We start from the raw sequence: 24,082 nt of genomic DNA on the forward strand, positions 1-24,082 counted from the left end.
ACAGATTCAGAGGTTTTTATTGGCCAGTATAATTCTGGCAGCAAGGTGTGTTCCTGTTATCTTGAACGACGTAGATAGAACTAGAGGGTATTATGCTAAGCGAAATAAGCCAGTCAGAGAAAGACAAATACCATATAATTTCACTCATATGTGGAATTTAAGAAACAAAACAGATGAACATAGGGGAAGGGAAGGAAAAAGAAAATAAAATAGGATGAAAATAGAGAGGGAGGCAAACCGTAAGAGAAGCTTAACTCTAGGAAGCAAACTGAGGGTTGCTGGAGGGGAGGTGGGTAGAGGAAAGGGGTAACTGGGTGATGGGCAGTAAGGAGGGCACTTGATGTGGTGAGCACTGGGTGTTGTATGCAACTGATGAATCACTGAATCCTACCCCTGAAACTAGTAATACACTGTGTGTTAACTAGATTGAATTTAAATAAAGAATTAAAAAAAAAAGAAAATGAAAATATTTCTTGCTAAAAAAAGGTGTGTTCCCTTCTCCTATGTTAAGTACATTCATATATCTTTTGGTGGGGAAAAGGATTTGATTCATTATATAATTTGGTTTTACGTGCCTGGCAGAGCTTACCAATTCTCAAAACTTTCTTTATCCCTTTAACACAGTAAATAACTTTGATTTAGTGCATATTTATTGCCATCTTTATATTGGGGAGTTTGTAGGTAGTATTTGGGAGAAAACAGGCTATCTGGCATTCCATACGTAATCAGACACTTCTCTTTTCCTCTCTCTTTTTGTCTGCTTCTTTGGATGTCTTTCTTTGTTTTCTCTAACATTGATTAAATGTTATGTGTTAGGCACTGTTTTCATTGCTTTGCGTGTATTAACTTACTGAATCCTCCCCACAGTTCTGCGCAGCAGGAACGACTATTACCTCCATTGGACAGACAAGGAAACGGAGTCACAGCTATGTTAAGTGGCTAGCAGGCGGCAGCTGGAATTGGTCGAAATGGACTCTGATCTGTGTACTCAGATATCTGCACCACATACTCCCTCACCTTCTCACAGTACGGTCGAACATTATTAGCCTTCCTTTTGTGGGAAATACTTGCCATTTCAAAAACCTCAGAGTGGGTGAGAAGTTTTTTTTTTTTTTTTTAAAGATTTTATTTATTTATTTGAGAGAGAGAGAATGAGAGAGACAGCACATGAGAGGGGGGAGGGTCAGAGGGAGAAGCAGACTCCCCGCCGAGCAGGGAGCCCGATGTGGGACTCGATCCAGGGACTCCAGAATCATGACCTGAGCCGAAGGCAGTCGCTTAACCAACTGAGCCACCCAGGCGCCCCAAGGGTGAGAAGTTCTTAAAGGCTTAAATTATGAATCAGAAATCAAGACTATGAACAAGTATTTCCGAAGAAAACATACAAATGTAAAAAAATGGCATAAACAACTTGGACTTGATGTAGTAAAAAAAAAAGTCATAATTTATAGCTGAGCTGACATGAAATCAAATCCTAGTCATGCAATTTGTTAGCTATGTGGCCTCTGAAAGTCAGTTCAGAAACATGAGCTTTGGTTTCCTTACCTCTAAAATTAGAGAAATAAGACTTACCCTACCAGTCATTAAGGAGTCATTGACAATGTGGCCCATTTTAATGTTCCATATATGTAAGCCGATACCACTGAAAGATGCTTGAGATACCAACTATAGTCTGACCCAGTGATTTTTTTTTTTTTTTTGCCACAGAGATGACATGAAGTCTTGACAAAGTTTTGCAAAATGGATAGACTTGTTGATTTTGGTGGCATTAAAAATTGGTGCTCTCTTTTTTGGAAAGCAGTATTGGCCATACAGTATATAGCAGAATAAAAAACAATATCCTTTGGCCCTACAATGTCACTAAGAGTGAGTGTCTTCTTAAATTTTGCACCCAGAGGCACTTTGTTTGCCTCAGCCTGGTCCCAGCCCTGAATGAATGAATACATTTGAAGGAAATGGTCAAATCATGTCCAAGTCTGTGCTGGGGAAAAAGAGTGGGGAATAAGAGTTTAACCACCCAGCCCATCTCTTTGAGATATGCTGGAGGCAACTGGAGAAGGCAAGATGACATATTGCAGACAGAAAATGTGGGCAGAACACAATGTAATAGGAATTAACTACGAGTGAGGTTCACTGTGGGCTGGGAAAGTTAATTAATTCTGTGGGAAGTAAACCTTGAAGGATAGGATTTGAATTGGTGCCGATGCAGAGGTAGAATAGAATGAACCAAGATAAAGACATAGGAACCATCAGGAAAGTCAAGTGACTACTTTTCTGACCCAATGCCTTGACTTCATGGGGATAAAGGGATGCATTGAAATACGCAGAAAAACTGTTAACTTTACCTATCCCTCGAATGTCTGTCTAATAGGTATCTCAAGCTTAACATGTCTTTATTGAAATTTTGGATTCCCATCCTTGAAAGATGCTTCTATCACCCCTATCATTCATGGAATTACCAGGGTTTTAGAGGCTCTGCACCAGGAACTGGGGACAAAGAACAATTATATATTTTTTATTATGTCACAGTGCTCCAGCCTGGGAAGAACATGGACATGGGATAGCCACCTACCTATCTGTGGTTCATAGACTGTGAAAGAGGGAAGGTTTCATATGGCTCTGCTTGGCTTTCACAAATTGTTAAAATCATTGTATTATTGTATTAAAGCCTACAATTAAGTTGAGAGAATTGTATGGACCCATCGCCCAGCTTCAATAATAATCAACTCATTCCCAACATTGTTCTATTTATATCCACATCCAAATACAACTTCTTTCTCCTCTAGATAATTTTGAAGCAAATTCCAGACACCATATCATTTCATCAGTAAGTATTTTAGTATGTATCTCTAAAAGATAAAGATCAGTGACTATTTTAGTATTATCTCTAAAAGAAACTTAAAAAATCATAAACCAAAATGCTATAGCTAGCCCCCCCAATTTCTTAGTATCATCAAATATTCAATCAGTGTTCAAGTTTTTCTGATTATCTCATAAATTTGCTTTTTTAAAGTTACTCTGTATCAAGATCCAGATAAGGTGTATACATTGCCACTGGTTGATAAATCTCTTAAGTCATTTTAAATCTGTGGGTATCCTCTCCTTCTCTCTGTTCCCTACTCCCCTTACCCTCCTCCCCACATATGTTTTTGTGGGAAATAAACCTAGTTGTTTGTCTGGAGTGTGTCCTACAGTCTAGATTTGGTAGATTATATCCCCATGATGTCATTTAACATATTCCTCTGTCCCCAGTATTTCCCGTAAAGTGGTTGTAGATCTAGAAGCTTGATCAGATTCAGGTAAAAATTTTTTGGCTAGAACAATTCATAGTATTGCGGTATACTTCCATAACAAGGCACATAAAGTTTAGTTGTTTTTCTTTCTCTGATGTTGGTTGATGATCATTGCCTAGGTCCATTCTTTCATTAGAGGGTGCAAAGCAATGGTATTCTAATTTTACCATTCTCTGGCAGTCTTGAGAATGTGCCTTGGAGACTTACTACTAGACGGAGCATAATTAACTAGGGTCCAGCTGCTGGGCTTTGAAATGAGCCCTACAATTTCACTAAGAGTGAGTGTCTTCTTAAATTTTGCACCCAGAGGCACTTTGTTTGCCTCAGCCTGGTCCCAGCCCTGAATGAATACATTTGAAGGAAATGGTCAAATCATGTCCAAGTCTGTGCTGGGGAAAAAGAGTGGGGAATAAGAGTTTAACCACCCAGCCCATCTCTTTGAGATATGCTGGAGGCAACTGGAGAAGGCAAGATGACATATTGCAGACAGAAAATGTGGGCAGAACACAATGTAATAGGAATTAACTACGAGTGAGGTTCACTCCAGTGACTGAGTGCAGTGGGGGTATTAAGGCAGACATGGACTCCTTTGTGAGTTGACTTTGGCCAACCTTCCTTAGACAGCATGGCCCCTTAGAATGCTTTCAATCAGCTTTCTTTCCCTCTCCTTCACTCCCAGTGGGATTTGCATCACAGTCCAACAGACATCCTGGCCTTTTCTTGCTCCCTCTCCACTTCCTTTGACATAATAATTTTCCCCAAGAAAACCCCTTGCACTTCTCATCCAGTTTTGGCATCTGCTTCTCAGGGGACAAGGACGGACACACATTCCTTCTTCATTTATTAGCTGGAACGCCTCTAAAAAGAGAAAACCCTCTTTATCAATTATTTGTTTACCTTAAGGTGTAATTCCTATAAAAGGGCAAATAAATTATTTGTTCCCTTTATTTACTAGTTTGCAAAATGATGAGCTGCTCCCTAGAATTTTCACAAGTATCCAGTGGGTTAAAATGTGTATCATTATGAACCAATAAACATATGTTTCAATCCATTGTAGATATTATTCTTTTTTTAAGATTTTATTTTTAAGTCATCTCTATACCCAACATGGGGCTCGAAATCACAACCCCAAGATCAAGAGTCACATGCTCCACCGACTGAGCCAGACAGGTTTCCCTATTGCAGATGTTCTTATTGATGCTAAAATTGGTTTTTGATAGATTCCTTGCTTTCTTTATGACACCATGTTCCCAGATTATTTTATATATTTTCTGATATATATATATATATATATATATATATATATAATCTCAGGTCTGAAAATGACCATTTCTCCAAGGAGTCCTGGCTTGTGAAAGTGTACTGGGGGGTTAACATCTGTGAGAAGAAAAGAGGAAGAAGAATTGGGCAGAGGAACCATTAGGCCACCATCAGACAAAATCTATCAGCTAACCACATTTTTCGCAGCTGGGCAGCCCTTCCTTTCTTGAAGGGAATCTAGGTGGGACATTGCAATGCCAGCAACAGCAAGTGCCCCAGGCTTAGCTAATCAAAGGGCTCTATATCCTTGGAAACAATGATTGGACAAAAGATTGGGCATATGACCTAAGTAGAGCCAATTCAAATTCTTTCTGAAGATTGCTTTAAGCAAGCTGGAAAGTAAAAGCTCTGTCTTTTCTGCTGGAATTATTCAACTGGAATGAGAGCCTGGCATTGCCAGTGGCCATCTTCCTTGGCTATCTCACGGAAGTTTGACTGTAGCAGCAGAGAATGATTCCAGTGTGCAGGCTCAGGTAGACAGAGGACAGGGGAGAGTGGGAGGAGCACTGAGGTTCTACTCCTTGCTGCAGGCCCTGACTTCTGGTAGCACTCCCTTAGATTGATTCCAGTCTAAGGCCCCAGTACACCTCCCAGCTATGTGATCCAACAAATACCCATCCTTCCCCTTTTTAATTTGCTTAAAGAAGCTTAAATTGAATTTAATTACTGTCACTTTGCAGCTGAAAAAAAAACCTCTTGAGTAATAATTTATTTAAAATTATACTGTCTTAGCAGTGGAAAATTACTCTTTGAGAGATCAACAAAGAATGACTCTTGTCTGATTTGCACTCCCAAGTAAATAGCAAAACTGTCATTGAGGGAAGATTGTTTTTAGCATTCTACTTTCAAGGTTTTAGAGGTTACTGGCTACTAAGGTATGTATATATGTAGATAAATGTTGCAGAGATAAGAGAAGATTTTTTTCTTACTCTAAATCCCTAAATATTTTTTAAGTTTTGAAATATTTTTTCAAAGTTTCAATTCCAGTAACAACAAAAAAAATTCAATTCCAGTATAGTTAACATACAGTATTATATTAGTTTCAGGTATACAATATAGTGATTCAGCAATTCTATACATTACTCGGTGCTCATCAAGTTAAGTGTACTCTTAATCCCCATCACCTATTTCACCCACCCCCCCGCCCACCTCCCCCTGGGAACCATCAGTTTGTTCCCTATAGTTAAAAGTCTGTTCCTGGTTTTCTCTTTTTTTCTTTGTTCATTTGTTTTGTTTCTTAAATTCCACATAAGAGTGAAGTCATATGGTATTTGTCTTTCTCCGACTGACTTATTTTGTTTAGCATTATGCTCTCTAGATCTATGCATGTTGTTGCAAATGGCAAGATTCCATTCTTTTTTTATGGCTAAGTAATACATAAATATGTAGGAATATATATATCACATCTTCTTTATCCATTCATCTATCGATGGGCATTTGGGCTGATTCCCTAATTTGGCTATTGTAAATAATGCTTCGGTAAGCATAGGGGTGCATATATCTTCAAATGAGTGTTTTTGTATTCTTTGGGTAAATATGGTAGTTCTATTTTTAATTTTTTGAGGAATCTCCACACTGTTTTTCACAGTGGCTGCAACAGTTTGCATTCCTACCAACAGTGTAAGGAAGTTCCTTTTTCTCCACATCCTTATCAACACTGATTTTTTCTTGGAATTTTGATTTTAGCCATTCTAACAAGTTTGAGGTAATATCTCATTGTGGTTTTTATTTGCATTTCCTTGATGATGAGTGCTATTGAGCATCTTTTTGTATGTCTGTTGGCCATCTGGATGGTTTTTTTTTGGAGAAATGTCTGTTTATGTCTTCTGCCCATTTTTGATTGGATTAATTTGGGGTTTTTGGCATTGTGTTATATAAGTTCTTTATATATTTTGGATACTAATCCTTTATCATCTTTTGCAAATATCTTTTCCCGTTTAGTATTGTTGATCGTTTCCTTTGCTGTACAGAAGTTTTTTTAATTTTTATGTGGTCCCAATAGTTCATTTTTGCTTTTCTTTCCCTTGCCGCAGGAGACATATCTAGAAAAATGTTGCTACAGCTGATGTCAGAGAAATTTCTGCCTGTGTTCTCTCCAAGGATTTTTGTGGTTTCAGATCTCACATTTAGGTCTTTAATCCATTCTGAGTTTATCTTTGTGTATGGTGTAAGAAAGTGGTTCGGTTTCATTCTTTTGCATGTTGATGTCCAATTTTCCCAGCACTGTTTGTTGAAGAGACTTTTTCTCACTGTGTATTCTTTCCTCCTTTGTCATAGATTAATTGACCATATAATCATGGGTTTATTTCTGGGTTTTCTATTCTGTTCCATTGATCTATATATCTATTTTTATGCCAGTACCATATTGTTTTGATTACTACATCTTTGTGATATAACTTGAAGTCTGGAATTGTGCTACCTCCAGTTTTGTTTTTATTTTTCAAGGTCGCTTTGTGTATTCAGAGACTTTTATGGTTCCAAATAGATTTTAAGATTGTTTGTTCTAGTTCTGGATAATGCTGTTGGTATTTGATAGGGATTGCATTAAGTCTGTAGGTTGCTTTTGGTAGTATGGACATTTTAACAATACTTGTTCTTCCAATTCATGAGCATGAAATATCTTTCCATTTTTTTTGTGTCATCTCCAATTTCTCTCATCAGTGTTCTATAGTTTTCAGAGTATAGGTATTTCACTTCCTTGGTTAAGTCTATTCCTAGGTATTTTATTATTTTTGGTGAAATTGTAAATAGGATTGTTTTCTTAATTTCTCTTTCAACTATTTCATTATTAGTGTATAGAAATGCAACAGATTTCTCTCTATATATCCTGCAACCTTAATGAATTCATTTATCAGTTTTAGTAGTTTTTTGGTGGAGTCTTCAGGGTTCTCTATATAGTATCATGTCATCTGCAAATAGTGACAGTTTGACTTCTTCCTTACCAGTTTGAATACCTTTTATTTCTTTTTGTTGTCTGATTGCTGTGGCTAGGACTTCCAGTACTATGCTGAATGAAAGTGGTGAGAGTAGACATCTCTGTCTTGTTCCTGACCTTAGGGGAAACACTCTCAGTTTTTCACCATTGAGTAAGACGTTAGCTGTAGGTTTTTCACATATGGCCTTTATTATGTTGAGGTATGTTCCCTCTAAACCTACTTTATTGAAGATTTTTATCATGAATGGATGTTGTACTTTGTTAAATGCTTTTTCTGGATCTATTAAAATGATCATATGGTTTTTATACTTTCTCTTGTGGATATAATGGATCACACTGATTGATTTGTGAATATTGAACCACCCTTGCAACTCAGGAATAAATCTGACTTGATCATAGTGAATGATTTTTTTAATGTGTTGTTATATTTAGTTTGCTAATATTTTGTTGAGGATTTTTGCATCTGTGTTCATCAGAGGTATTGGCCTGAGGTTCTCTCTCTCTCTTTCTCTCTCTCTTTTTTTTGTAGTGTCTTTATTTGGTTTTGGTATCAGAGAAATACTGACCTCATGGAATGAATTTGGAAGCTTTCCTTCCTCTTCTATTTTCTGGAATAGTTTGAGAAGAATGGGTATTAACTCCTCCTTAAATGTTTGGTAGAATTCACCTGTGAAGCCGTCTGGTCCTGAACTTTTGTTTGTTGGGAGTTTTTTGATTATTGATTCAACTGCATTGCTGTAATTTTTGGTCTGTTCAAATTTTCTATTTCTTCTTGATTCAGTTTTGGGAGGTTGTATGTTTTTAGGAATTTATTCATTTTTTCTTGGTTGTCCAAGTTTTTACATATAGTTTTTCATAATATTCTTTTATAATCCTTTGTATTTCTGTGGTGTCAGTTGTTATTCTCCTCTATCATTTCTGATTTTGTTTATTTGAGTCCTCCTCTCTCTCTCTTTTTTATGAATCTGGATAAAGGTTTATCAATTTTGTTGAACTTTTCAAAGAACCAGCTCCTGACTTTTGGCTTCTGGTGGGTTTCTTTGATCTGTTCTATTGGTTTTTTGTTTTTGCTTTTGTTTTCATTTCTGTTCTGTTATTTCTTCTTAAATCTTTATTATTTCCTTCCTTCTACTGGTTCTGAGTTTTGCTTTTTCTTCCTCCTTCTGATGTAAAGTTAGGTTGTTTATTTGAGATTTTTCTTGCTTCTTGAGGTAAGCCTGCATTGCTATAAATTAAGTTTTGAAATAATTTTTGACTTCACGAAAAAGTTGCAAAAATAGGATAGAATTCTCATATGCCCCTCACCTAGCTTTCCCTAAAATTAACATCTCATATAACCATAGTAAGAGTATCAAAACCAGAATAGTCTTCTCTGGTCCCCTAATCCCTCCCCCCAGCACACCCCTCACACTCTTTTCCTACCTATCCCCTCTCCGTAACCAATCTCTCTAGTTTCTGGTTTATCTTCCTTTATTTATTTTGTACTCATGTAGAGAGGATTTGAGACCCAGCCCACAACACCAACTGGACTCCCAACTCACAGCACCAACTTGTCATTTATCTTGAAAGTAGAGTGTCCCTGAGCTGATGCTGTGTGGAAGTACATGCACTGTTTCCTGAACTTTGCCCAAGTTGTGGATTTGTGAACAAAATGAATAATTGCTAGTTTAAGCCACTGAACATTGGGGTGGTTTGTTCCCAGAAACATATACCTGATGGAGCAGAGGGCAAACAATGTAATGTAGATGCATAAAAATTTTATTATGAAAGAGGGAAGTTTGGCACTTGAACAAATTTACTTTTGCCCTCTCCAGTTCCCCATAGATAACAGCCTTAAGGAATGATATGAAAGGGGCGCCTGGGTGGCTCAGTCGATGAAATGTCTGCCTTCGGCTCGGGTCATGATCGAGGGATCCTGGGATGGAGTCCCGCCTCAGGTTCCCCACTCAGCGGGGGGTCTGCTGTTCCCTCTGCTTGTGTGCTTGCGCATACACTCGTTCTCTCTCGCTCTCTCTCCCTCTCTGTCAAATAAATTAAAAAAATGTTTAAAAAAACAAAGAAATGATGTGAAAATTGAAAAGGGAAAAAATTCACCTTATACCATTATAAATTCATTTCTAAAGAAACTGATATATTCTTCTATCATCTCTAATCTGTGATCTATATTTACATAAAGCATTTTTACATTTTCAAAATAAAATTCACCTTTTCCCGCTCTGGATGTGATGTATGGTGGGTAGGTGGCTGTTATATTGCTTCTCTGCTCTTTTCTATTGTACTGTTTTCTATTGTATTTTAATTTCTTGTCTTCCTTCCTCCAATGTGTGTCTTCATATATGCCCTTACAAATAGCATGCCCTTATGATGAGAAAAAGGATTTAATAAATGATTGTTAAGTGATGAATGAATAAATGAGTAAACATTATGTATGGATGCTGTGTTTTTCAGTTTTTCAGCAATTTATTTAATCTCTTGGTTTATAATTTACTGCTCCCGCTACACACACAAAAATATGTAATGCTTAATTTGGTAGTTTATATAGATCAGGAGAAAATTCAAACAAAATAACTGTGAGTTGCGACAGAAGGTAGATTAGCGGTTGACAGAGGCTGGGTGGTAGGGAAGATAGGAAGTGACTGCTAATGAGTACAGATTTTCTAAAAAAGAAAACATTCTGGAATTAGTGGTGATGGTTGCATAATTTTGTGACTATACCAAAAACCACTGAATGGTACTTTAAAGGGGGGAATTTTATGGTATGTGAATTATATGTCAAAATTTTAAAGATTTTATTTATTTTTGAGAGAGAGAACGAGTTGGGGGAGGGTCAGAGGGAGAAGCAGACTCCCCGCTGAGCAGGGAGCTCAATGTGGGACTCGATCCCAGGACCCCAGGATTATGACCTGAGCTGAAGGCAGACACTTAACCGACTGAGCCATCCAGGTGCCCTATATATCAAAATTTTAAAAGCTGTGAGTTGGAAATCCTTTTCTTTCCATGTTTAAATTTATTTATTTATTTATTTACATTTATTTATTTTATTTTATTTTTTTAAAGTAAGCTCTATACCCAACATGGGGCTCAAACTTACAACCCCAAGACCAAGAGTCGCATACTCTATCAACTGAGCCAGCCAGGTGCCCCTCATCTTTTCTTTTTCTATATTAAAAAAAAATTAACAAATGGAGCTAAACTCTTCATTCAATACATTTTTCTAATCAGCATCTGGAATAACTAGAGCTATCATTCATATCAAACAGAGGGCCAGTTGCTTGTGAAATTATTATTCTTGAGAAATCATTAATATTCTTCTAACCAGAAAGTTGGCCATTACATAAATATTTTCATAGAAAAACTAAACATTTCCAGGTGTGAATGAGGACAAAACATTTATATTCCTTGATAGGCTTTTATCAAGTCATGTGTAAATGAATCTTAATTTCGTTTGCTTATACTCTGGGCCCATTGCTATAAACATTGTTCGAAATCATGGCATTTCTCCAGATGAAGTAATATCCTAAAAGAACTGATGGCAAAGCTCATTTTGGCTTATTGTCCCTTGTTTTTTAGTTAAAGCATGCAAACTAAATACAAATCATAAAGCTTACTGGGAATGGAAGACTGAAGAGTCTACATGCTCTAAATGCCGAGGAACCAGTTTTAACAATAAGCACAGTGCAGAGTAGTCCAATTCACATAGTTATTTCCCTAACCAAACATTCTCTCAGTGGGAAGGAACATGAAATGAACAAAGACCAAATGATTTACAGTTCACTTGATAAAGGAGAAGACAAATATAAAACTAGTTTCTGTGGAAATCTATTTCTGTGGTGAGAGCCTTTTTCACTTCCAGCTCAGGCCAGCAACTAAAGTCAATTTATGTCTGGTGGAAACATAGTTCTAGAAGATTATAACCAGGAATACGGTTTTATGATAATGAATAGGTGCTATGGAAGAGGTTTTGAGATTTGTTTCCCTGGTTAAACTATACCTTTATTTTATTTTGTTTTTTTTTAAGATTTTTTATTTATTTATTTGAAAGAGAGAGAGAGAGCGAGCAGGAACACAAGCAGGGGGAGCGGGAGAGGGAGAAGCAGGCTTCCCTCGGGGCGGGGAGCCCGATGCGGGGCTCGATCCCAGGACCCTGGGACCATGACCTGAGCCGAAGGCAGACGCTTAACGACTGAGCCACCCAGGCGCCCCTAAGCTATACCTTTACTGTGGGGCTCCTCCATGCAGACTAAAATCCTGTTCTGTATCTCTATGAAAGACTCCCCATTGCTTGGGGGGCATAGGCTCCATACTCAGTAGCTACGGACTTGTAGCTTCATGATATTTGATAACTCTTATTAGGGGGGGACCATGTATAAGCTACAGGTAACAGAACCCACTTACCTGCCCCTCTTCCCCAAATAAAACAAAACAAAGCAAAAAAGAAAGAAGAGCCTAAGGGCAGGGATATAAATGGTCCTTAGAAATAATCAGAACCAAGGAGTTGAACAGGGTTGAGATCTCTTACTATTTGTCATTTTTGTTCTTTTTTATTGCAGACTGGCCTTTTCTGAAATAGCGAGTGGTCACATGGCTCTGGGTAGACAAAATCATATAAAAAGATGGGATTCCTTGGGGCATTTGGGTGGAGCAGTGAGTTAAGTGACTGACTTGATTTAGGCTCAGGTCATGATCTCAGGGTTGTGAGACTGGGCCGTGAGTTGGGCTCTGCACTCAGCATGGAGTCTGCTCAGGATTCTCTCTCCCTCTCCTTCTGCCCGTCCTGCTTGTGCTCTCACTCTCTCTCTCTCTCTCTCAAAATAAATAAATAAATCTTAAAAAAAAAAAAAAAAAAAGATGGGACTCTTTAACACAGGCTGGAGCAGAAACTGCAAAGATTCAACCTGTGGGGCTCAGGCTTACCTGGCACTTGGGAGAAGCATGGGGAAGAAGGCACAGCTGCCCCAGTGTGTCTCTTGGTCCCTGTGTAATGGCTTAGTAGGAACCTGGGATCTTAGCTGTGTCTTTCTGGTTTCAAGGGCATCACACCACTGTCAGATATTCTAAAACGATTTAACTCAGCTCTGTTATTGAGCCCACAGACCCTCAAGAGATCTTAAACTTCCTCCCCAGTATCAAGGAGGCCTCCTGATTCCTCTTAGCTTCCTCCCCATCCTAATAGGAAAGAAAACTAAGGTGTACATGAGAAACTGTAGCTACAGTGGAAGCTTCTGGAGGCATTAGAAAACTAATGATTGTGCAAAACTGCCAATTTGTTGGGGGGGGAATATATGATTAAAACAGTCCTCAACCAAGGCTTGAGGACTCCCTAGGAAGGTGAGTCATTTGTACCCTTTCAGTCTTAAACTTTTTTGTTCAACGCTCCAACCTCCTCCCTGCATCATAGGGAAATTTAATCTTTTTTTAAAATGGAAGTATTGTTGAATCCAATATATTAGTTTCAGGTGTACAACATAGTGACCTGACAATTCTATATATAACACAGTGCTCACCACAGTAAGTGTAGTTACCATCTGTCCCCACACAAAGTTATTACATTGTTGACTATATTCCCTATGCTGTGCTTTTCACCCCCTCACTTCCTTATTTTATGAGACATTTAATCTTTGAGAAGTTGAAAACAATTTAAGGTGCCAATGATGGCAAATTACAGTAACCACTTAAGAACTCCCTAATTGTGGGCGCCTGGGTGGCTCAGTTGGTTAAGCGACTGCCTTCGGCTCAGGTCATGATCCTGGAGTCCCGGGATCGAGTCCCACATCAGGCTCCCTGCTCGGCAGGGAGTCTGCTTCTCCCTCTGACCCTCTCATGCTCTCTCTATCTCATTCTCTCTCTCAAATAAATAAATAAAATCTTAAAAAAAGAAAAAGAACTTCCTAATTGTAAAATTGTCTCAAGAAAAAAGTGGAAATGTGTATTTTTTCCAAGTTTTCAGTTTTCTTCAAAATAGTACAAATAACTAAAAGTTTTCAAATAATATAGAAGGTTTTATAATGCAAAGCAACAGCTTCATGTTCCACCCTTTCTATTGTTGAAATCCTGCTCCACAGAGGGAAGTAATTTTTTAAATTTTTATTTAAGTTTAATTAATTAGCATATAATGTGTAATTAATTTCAGAAGTAGAAGTCAGTGATTCATCAGTTTTATATAACACCCAGTGCTCATTACATCACGTGCCCTCCTTAATGTCCATTACCCTGTTACCCCATCCTCCCCTCCAGCAACCCTCAGTTTGTTTCCTATGATTGAGTCTCTTATGATTTGTCTCCTTCTGTTTCCATTTTATTTTATTTTTCCTTCCCTTCCCTTATGTTCATCAGTTTTGTTTCTTAAATTCCATATATGAGTGAGATCATATGATAATTGTCTTTCTCTGATTGACTTACTTCGCTTAGCATAATACCTGCTAGTTCCATCCATGTCGTTGTAAATGGCAAGATTTCATTTTTTTGATGGCTGAGTAACATTCCAGTGTGTGTGTGTGTATACACCACATCTTCTTTATCCATTCATCTGTCGATGGACATCTTGGCTCTTTCCATAGTTTGGCTATTGTGGACATTGCTGCTATAAACACTGGGGTGCAGGTGCCCCTTCAGATCCCTACATGTGTATCTTTGGGGTAAATACCCAATAGTGCAATTGCTGGGTCATAGGGTAGCTCTATTTTCATCTTTTGAGGAACCTCCATACTGTTTTCCAGAGTGGCTGCACCAGCTTGCATTCCCACCAACAGTGTAGGAGGGTTCCCCTTTCTCTGCATCTTAGCCAACATGTGTTGTTTCCGGAGTGGTTAATTTTAGCCGTTCTGACCGGTGTGAAGTGGTATCTCATTATGGTTTTGATTTGTATTTCTCTGATGCCGAGTGATGTTGAGCACTTTTTCATGTGTCTGTTGGCCATTTGTATGTCTTCTTTAGAGAAATGTCTGTTCATGTCTTCTGCCCGTTTCTTGATTGGATTATTTGTTCTTTGGGTCAGAGGGAAGTAATTTTAACTCAATTATTTTTATTTCTGTTTCTGTTTCCTGGGGTTTATCTCTGTACCTCTGAATAATATACAATTGTGTCTTGGTGAATAATTTGGGGCATTATCTATGACTTTGCATGATAGAGGAGGATTATGCAATTACAGTTCTCCCCTTCCTCCTCTTTCTCAATATAGCACCAGCTCTATTTTTAGTTCCCACTTTAATTCCTTTATAACTTTAAATGCTATACGTGGACCTTTATTTTTGGTTCTGTCTACTTTAGACAGTATCCCTTGACTTCCTGTTTTTTTAAAAAATGCCGAGCAGGGAGCCTGATGAGGGACTAGATCCCAGGACCGTGGGATCATGACCTGAGCCCAAGGCAGACACTTAACTGACTGAGCACCCAGGTGCCCTTGACTTTCTGTTTATAAGATGAGAAGAGCAGTGTCATTACTATGCCCTTCTACTCTCCTCGCCATTTCTACCTCCCAACTTCTGTAAATCTCTGCTTTTACCTGTACATTTTCAAAGGAGATAAAACTTATTAGAACATCCTGTTCTGTATCCATAATTAAGTAATTTGTACTTTGCTTGATAGTTGAACCTCAATACTTGAAAAGGCAGTATTAACATTATTATGACTATGTGAATATCATCATGGACATAGCCAAGCTTCAATTTTCTTTATCCATTTATGGAGAACTTTCTAATTGCTAGGCACTTTTCTAATTGATGTATAATTGTTAACTAACTTAGTCTTGTAATAGTCCTATGAGGAAGCACTATTTTTAACCTTACTAGTGATGAAACTGCCAGGCAGAGAGGTTAAGCAAATTGCCAAAGGTCACAGAATTAGCTGGTGAGTCAGGAATTTTTTTTCTTTGAAGCTTCTGGTGAGTCAGGAATTTTTTTTCTTTGTAGCTTCTATTCATTTTTATTTACAACAGTTTCTCCCCCTTGTGATGAGAACTTTTAAGATTTACCTTCTATTCAACATCCAAATCTGTGACACAATATTAAAGACTATTGATGCTGTCTGTATATTATATCACCATTGCCTATTTATTTTATAACTGCAACCTTGTTCCTCTTAACCCCCTTCATACATTTCATTCACCCCCTAACTCCTCACCCCTCTGGCAACCACCAATCTCTCTATCTAGGAATTTTGTTTTCTTTGTTCTTTTGTTTTGTTTTTTAATTCCAGATCTAAGTGAACTCATATTTGCCTTTGTCTGACTTGTTTCACTTAGCATAATGTTTTCAAGGACCATCCATGTTGCAAATGGTAAGAGTTCATTCTTTTTTACAGCAGAAGAGTATTCCATTGTACATCTATATCACATCTTCTTTTTTTTTTTTAAGATTTTTGTTTTTAAGTAACCTCTACACCCAATGTGGGGCTTGAACTTGAACAACCCCAAGATCAAGAGTCACCCACTCCACCAACTGAGCCAGCCAGGCGTCCCTATACCACATCTTCTTTATCCATTCATTCACAGATGGAAACTTAGATTGTTTTCATGACCTGGCTATTGTAAATAATGCTGCAAGAAACATAGAGGCACATATATACTTCCAAACTAATGTTTTTATTTTCTTTGGAAAAATACCCAGAAATGGAATTGCTGAATCATATGGTGGATTTTTTTTTTTTTTTATAAACCTCCATACTGTTTTTTTGAAGGGAAAACTTCATACTGCAATTTCCATTCCCACCAAGAGTGCACAGAGTTCCTTTTTCTCCACACCCTCACCAACAATTTTTTTTTGTCTTTTTGATAAGAGCCATTCTTCCAGGTCTGAGGTAATATCTCACTGTGGTTTTGATTTGCACTTCCCTGAGATTAGCGATGTGGAGCATCTTTGCATGCACCTGTTGGCCATCTGTATGTCTTCTTTGGAAAAATGTCTATTCAGTTCCTCTGCCCATCTTTTAACTGGATTTTTTTTTTTTTGAGTTGTATGAGTTATTTATATATTTTGGATATTAACCCCTTATTGGATATACGATTTTCAGATATCTACTCCCATTCCAGTAAATTGCCTTTTAATTTTGTGGATGGTTTACTTCACTGTGGAGAAGCTTTCTAGTTTGATGTAGCCTCATTTGTTTATTTTTGCTTTTGTTGCCATTGCTTCTGGAGTCAGATCCAAAAAGATATTGCTAAGGCCAACATGAAGGAACTTACCACCTATATTTTCTTCTAGGAAATTTATGGTTTCTGGTCTTACATTCAAGTCTTTAATCCATTTTGAGTAATTTTTGTGTATGATGTAAGACAGTAGTCCAGGTTCATTCTTTTGCATGTGGCTTTCCAGTTTTCCCAGCACCATTTATTGAAGAGCTTGTCTTTTGCCCATTGTATATTCTTGTTTCCTTTTTTGTAAATTAATTGACCATATATGCATGAGTTTATTTCTGGGTTCTCTATTTTGTTCCATTCATCTATGTGTCTGTTTTTATGCCAATACCATACTATTTTGATTACCATAGTTTTGTAGTAGTTTGAAATCAGAGAGTGCACTGCCTTCAGCTCTGTACTTTCTCAGGATTGCTTTGGCTTTTCAGGATCTTTCATAGCTCCATACAAATACTAGAATTGTTTCTTCTATTTCTGTAAAAAGTGCCATTAGAATTTTGACAGGGATTGCATTGAATCCATAGATTGCTTTAAGTAATATGGACATTTTAACAATATTAATTCTTCCAATCCATGAGGACAGAATATTTCCCCATTTATTTGTGTCTTTCTCAGTTTCTTTCATTAATGTCTTATAGTTTTTAGTGTATAGGTCTTTCACCTTCTTGGTTAAATTTATTCGTGGGTATTTTATTATTTTTTTGGTGCAATATAAAGAGCATTACTTTTGCAATTTCTCTTTCTGATAGTTTATCATTAGTGTATAAAAACACAATAGACTTTTTTTAAAGATTTTATATATTTATTTGAGAGAGTGAGAGCACAAGCAGGGGAAGCAGCAGGCAGAGGTAGAAGCAGGCTCCCCACTGAGCAAGGAGCCCAATGTGGGACTCGATCCCAGGAAACTGGGATCGCAACCTGAGCTGAAGGCAAATGCTTAACCAACTGAGCCACCCAGGCGTTCCAAAACACAATAGATTTTTGTATATTGATTTTATATTCTGCAACTTTACTGAATTTGTTTATTAGTTTAACAGTTTTCTGGTGGTGTCTTTAGGGTTTTCTATATATAAAATCAAGTTATTCTCAATAAATGACAGTTCTACTTCTTCCTTTCCAATTTGGATGCTTTTTATTACTTTTTTCTGCCTAATTGCTTTGGCTAGGACTTCCAATACTATGTTGAATAAAAGTGGCGAGAGTGGGCATACTTGTCTTGTACTGATTTTTTTTTGAGAGAGAGAGTGGGGAGAGGGGAAAGGGAGAGAATCTCAAGCAGACTCCACACTGAGCACAGAGCCTATAGCAGGGCTCAATCCCATAACCCCGAGATCATGACTTAAGCCAAAACCAAGAGTCCGACGCTTAACTGACTAAGCCACCCATGCACCCCAGTCTTGGACCTGATCTTAAGGAAAAAGCTTTCAGCTTTTCACCATTGAGTATGATGTTAGTTGTGAACATGTCTTATATGGTCTTTATTATGTTGAGATATGTTCTATCTATAGCCACTTTGTTGAGAGTTTTTATCATAAATGGATATTGAAAGGTTTTTCTGCTTCTATTGAGATGATCATATGATTTTTAGCCTTCATTTCGCTAAGGTGGTATATCATATTGTTTGATTTGTAGATGTTGAACCATTTTTGCATCCCTGGAATAAATTCTACTTGATCATGGTGTATGATCCTTTTAATGGATTGTTGAATCCATTAATATTTTGTTGAGGACTTTTGCATCTATGTTCATCAGGAATATTGGCTTATAATTTTCTTTTTTGTGGTGTCCTTGTTTGGTTTTGGTGTCAGGGTAGTGCTGGTCTCATAAAATAAGTTTTGAAACATTCTTTCCCCTTTAATTTTTTGGAATAATTTGGGGAAGATAGGTATTAAATCTTCTTTGAATGTTCAGTGGAATTCACTGGTGAAGCTGTTTGGTCCTGAACTTTGGTTCGTTGGGAGGTTTTTGATTACTGATTCAGTCTCCTTACTAGTAATTGGTCTATAGATTTTTCTACTTTTTCATGATTCAGTCTTAGAGGATCATATATTTCTAGAAATTTATCCATTTCTTCTAGGTTGTCCAATTTGTTGGCAAATAATTGTTCATACTAGTCTCATAAGGTTTTGCGTTTCTTTTCTGTTGTAATTTCTCTTTCTTGTCTGTTTTTTATATTTGAACACTCTCTTTTTTTCTTAGTAAGTCTAGCTAAAAGTTTGTCAATTTTGTTAATCTTTTCAAAGAACCAGCTGTTAGTTTCATTGATCTTTTCTACTGTCTTTTTGTTTCTATTTCAATTATTTCTGCTCTGATATTTATTATTCCCTTGATGATACTAATTTTGGGCTTTGTTCTTCCTTTTCTAGTTTCCTTGGGTGTAAAGTTAGATTGTCTGTGATTTTTTTTTTCTTGAGGGAGCCTGTATTGCTTTGTACTTGCCTCTTAGAACTGCTTTTGCTGCATCCCATACATTTTGATATATTTTATTTCCATTTTCATTTGTCTCAAAGTATTTTTTTATTTTTTTCTTTATTTCTTCATTAACCCAGTGACTGTTCAGTAGCATGTTGCTTAATCTCTGCATAATTGTGACTTTTTCACTTTTCTTCTTATAACTGATTTCTAGTTTCATACCATTGTGGTTGGAAAAGATGTTTGATATGATTTCTTTTTTTTTTTTAAGATTTTATTTATTTATTCATGAGAGACAGAGAGAGAGGCAGAGGGAGAAGCAGGCTACCCGTGGAGCAGGGAGCCCAATGCGGGATTCGATCCCAGGACCCTGGGATCATGACCTGAGTCGAAGGCAGATGCTTAACCGACTAAGCCACCCAGGTACCAATGTTTGATATGATTTCAATCTTCTTAAATTTATCAAGACTTGTTTTGTGGTCTAAGATGTGATCTATCCTGAGAACGTTCCATGTGCACTTGGGAAGAATGTGTATCCTTCTGCTTTTGGTTGGAATGCTCTGTATACATCTATTCAGTCCATCTGCTCTAATGTGCTATTTAAGATCAATGTTTCCTTATTAATTTTCTGTCTGGATGACCTACCTATTGATGTAACTGGGGTATTAAAGTCCCATACTATTATTGTAATGCTGTCAATTTCTCCCTTTGGGTCTGTTAGTATTTGCTTTATGTATTTAGGTGCTCCTATTTTGGGTCCATAAATATTTACAAATGTTTTATCTTCTTGCTGGATTAATCCCCTTATCATTATGTAATGCCCATCTTTATCTTTTATTAAAGTCTTTGTTTTAAAGACTATTTTGTCTGATATCAGGGTACCTACCCCAAGCTTTCTTTTGATTTCTATTTGTATAAGACATCTTTTTCTATCCCTTCACTTTCAGTCTATGTGCACCCTTACATCTGAAATGAGTCTCTTGTAGGCAGCATATAAATGAGTCTTGTTTTTTTAACCCATTCAGTCATTTTATGTCTTAATTAGAGAACTTAGTCCACTTGCATTTAATTTTTTTTTACATTTAATTGTTGATAGGCATGTACTTAATCATTTTGTTAATTGTGTTTTGTCTGTTTTGTGGTTCCTCTCTCTTCCTTTTTTCTTTTTTTTTCTTCCTTTGTGGTTTGATGACTTTCTATAATGTTTTGCTTAGATTCCTTTCTCTTTATCTTTTGTGTACCTACTATGAGTTTTTGCTTTGTGGTTACCATGAGGCTCATATATAACAGTCTATTTTTTAAAAAATATTTTATTTATTTATTTATTTATTTGTCAGAGAGAGAGAGAAGAGAGAGCACACAAGCAGGGAGAAGCAGCAGGCAGAGGGAGAAGCAGGCTCCTACTGAGCAAGACATCTGATTTGGGGCTCGATCCCAGGACCCTGGGATCAGGACCTGAGCTGAAAGCAGACACTTAACCGACTGAGCCACCCAGGCGTCCCTATAACAGTCTATTTTAAATTGATAGCAAATTAAGTTTAAACACATTCTAAATTTTATGTTTTTATTTATCCCTTATATTCTATGTTTTTGATGTCATATTTTACATCTTTTTATTATGTGTATCTCTTTTTTTTTTTGAGAGAGAGAGAGAGAGGGAAAGCTTGTGTGCTTGAGGGGGGCACGGGGCAGAGGGAGAGAGAGAGAATCTTAAGCAGGCTCCATGTTCAGCATGGAGCCCAACATGGGTCTCAATCTCATGACCCTGAGATCATGACCTGAGCCAAAATCAAAAGTCAGATGCTTAACTGAGCCACCCAGGTGCCCCTATTTTGTGTATCTATTAATTAACTATTATAGTTATAGTTATTTTTACTACTTTTTTCTTTTAACCTTTATAAAGTGATTAATCTGTTTCCTTTACAATATATTTACCTCTACTAGTAAGATTTTTACTTTCATTTTTTTTTCTGGTTACTAATCACTACCCTTTCTTTTCAGGTTGAAGAAGTCCCTTTAATATTTCTTGTAAGACTAGTTTAGTGTTGGGGAACTCCTTTATTTTTATTTTTTTAAAGGTTTAATTAATTAATTTATTTGTCAGAGAGAGAGCACAAGTAGGGGGGAGTGGCAGGCAGAGGGAAAAGCAGGCTCCCTGTTGAGCAAGGAGCCTGATGTGGGACTCGATTCCAGGACCTTGGGATCATGACCTGAGCTGAAAGCAGACACTTAACTGACTGAGCCACCCAGGCATCCCTGGGGGAACTCCTTTAACTTTCATTTGTCTTGAAAGCTCTTTCTCTCTCCTTCAATTCTGAACGATAACCTTGCTGGGTAGAATATTCTTGACTGGAAAATTTTTCATTTCAGTACTTTGAATGTATCATCTATTTTCTTCTGCCCTGCAAAGTTTCTGTTGAGAAATCTGCTGATAACATTATGGGGCCTCCCTTGTATGTAACAAGTTTTTTTCCCCTTGCTGCTTTTAAAATTCTCTCTTATCCTTAACTTTCAACATTTTAACTATAATGTGTCTTGGTGTGGGTCTCTTTGGGTTCACCTTGTTTGAACTTTGTGGGTTTCCTGGATCTGGATGTCTATTTCTTTTCTTAGGTTGGGGAAGTTTTCAGCCATTATTTCTTCAAATACATTTCATGCCTCTTCTTTTCTCTCCTCTCCTTCTGAAACCTTTATAATGAAAATGTGATTCTGCTTGATGTTGTCCTATAGGTCCCTTAAACTATCTTCACTTTTAAAAAATTCTTTGTTGTTTTTGTTGCTCTAATGGGTGAGTTCCATTGCCCTGTCTTCTAGCTTACTGATTCTATCTTCTGCTTCATTTAGTCTGCTGTTGAAACTCTGTACTGTATTTTTCAGTTTGGCTATGGTATTCTTCAGTTCTGTGACTTCTATTTGGTACTTTATTATATTTTCAATCTCTTTGTTCAAGTTCTTGCTGTGTTCATCCATTCTTCTCCTGCATTTGGTGAGCTTGGTTATGACCATTACTTTGAATGCTTTATCAGGTAAATTACTTATTTCTCTTTCATTAAGTTTTTTTCTGGGATTTTATTTTATTTGGAACATATTTCTGTGCTTCTTCATTTTGCTTGACTCTCATGTTGCTTCTATGTATTAGGCAAAACAGCTCTCTCTTCTAGTCTTGCAGGAGTGGCCTTATGTAGGAGATAAAGCACTTTAACCTTGCCCTAGCTCTTTGATGTCTCTTAATCTTTTGTGATTGCCTAAGCAGTCTGATTTATTCTTGATAAATTCCAGTTGCTGAGAATGTGCTGAGACCTGTGAGTGTTTCAGAGGAAGGGATCTCAGTCAGCACCTAGTTTCAGGCTAGTTGGAAGCTAGACCCTTAAGGTTTGCAAATATATATAGCTGTGAGACTATAATTGTAGACCATGCTAGTCTCCAGTCCAAATGATCTAGAAGTGTCCCCTTAGTGACAATTGCAAAATTTGGGGCTCTAGACAAGTAAGCTCCTTTCTGGGAGAAGCTATAGTAAAGCCAGATGAGAGCTCAAAAATGGCATTCCCCCAAACTGCATTCCCTGAGAGCACTTCTGTATCCTCTCAACGTGTGGTAAACCTGAAGCCTGCCCCTCTGCTAAGGCTCCAGGTCAAGTAGATAGGCTTTTTTCATAGGAAGTCTAGGGGTATATACCAATCTTGTTGATTCTTCACAAATGTATTATTATTATTATTAATTATTATTATTATTTTGTCTAAAAAGTATAAAGGCTGTCTGTTTTTGGTCACTTCTTTGAGTCTCACATTTTCAAGAACTCCTGTATATATAAAATTAAATTTGTTTTTCTTCTGTTAATCTATGTCAATTTAATTATTAAGCCAGCTAAGAAGGGAAAAGGTCCCCCCCACCCCCGAACTAATTCATTACTGTATAGTTTTCTTGATTGTGTCTCTCAGAGTTCTGACCTACGTACTCTTTTTTTTTTAAATAAAGATTTTATTTATTTGTTTGACAGAGAGAGACAGAGAGGGACACAGCGAGAGAGGGAACACAAGCAGGGGGGGTGGGAGAGGGAGAAGCAGGCTCTCCTCTGAGCAGAGAGCCCGATGTGGGGCTCGATCCCAGGACCCTGGGACCATGACCTGAGCCGAAGGCAGATGCTTAACAACTGAGCCACCCAGGCACCCCTTGACCTACGTACTCTTGAAGGCTAGAAGCATTTAAAAAATAGCTATCCTTTAACTGCCAGAAATTTGTATTTTTGCACTCAGTGAAAATGGCAAATTTGTAGGGACGATTCTTCTTTTGTTCTGGGAGAAACAATTTTGTTTTCAGTTTTAGAAAGAAAAGGTAGTTCCTTGATTTGAACTAATCATCAGGTGTTTTAAAAGCATATCTTTAACATGCAGGGCTAGAGTGCTCAGAAGCACCTGTGTTTTTTTTTTTTAATTCAATTAGCCAAGGTATAGTACATCATTAATTTTTAATATAATGTTCAATGATTCATTAGTTTAGTTTATCACCCAGTGCTTATCATATCATGTGCTCTCTTTAATGCTCATCATCCAGTTACCCCATCCCCCCACCCACCTCCCTTTCTGCAACCCTCAGTTTGTTTCCCGGAGTCAAGATAATCAGAGAAACACAATTATCATAGGGTTTCACTCATATGTGGAATATAATGAATAATGCAGAGGGCAATAGGGGTAGGGGGAAAACTGAATGGGAAGAAATCAGAGAAGACAAACCATATGAGACTCTCGACTCTGGGAAACCAGTTTGGTTTTAAATGTAAATAATAGTCATATCTGAACCTAAACACACAAAACAGGAAGTATTTCCCTTCACCAGCCTTTCCTGGGTTGGTGTAGGCCAGACTGAAAAGACTTGGTATGCACTATATCCTGAGAGTGGGACTGGGATAGTGCTGAGATAGTGACTAAAGGAGCATAAAGGGATACTCATTTAGGGGAAAGCACATTGGTTTCTGTTCTCAAATTTAAAACTAGA

Source organism: Halichoerus grypus, chromosome 3, assembly GCF_964656455.1.
Source record: "Halichoerus grypus chromosome 3, mHalGry1.hap1.1, whole genome shotgun sequence".
Taxonomy (NCBI): Eukaryota; Metazoa; Chordata; class Mammalia; order Carnivora; family Phocidae; genus Halichoerus; species Halichoerus grypus.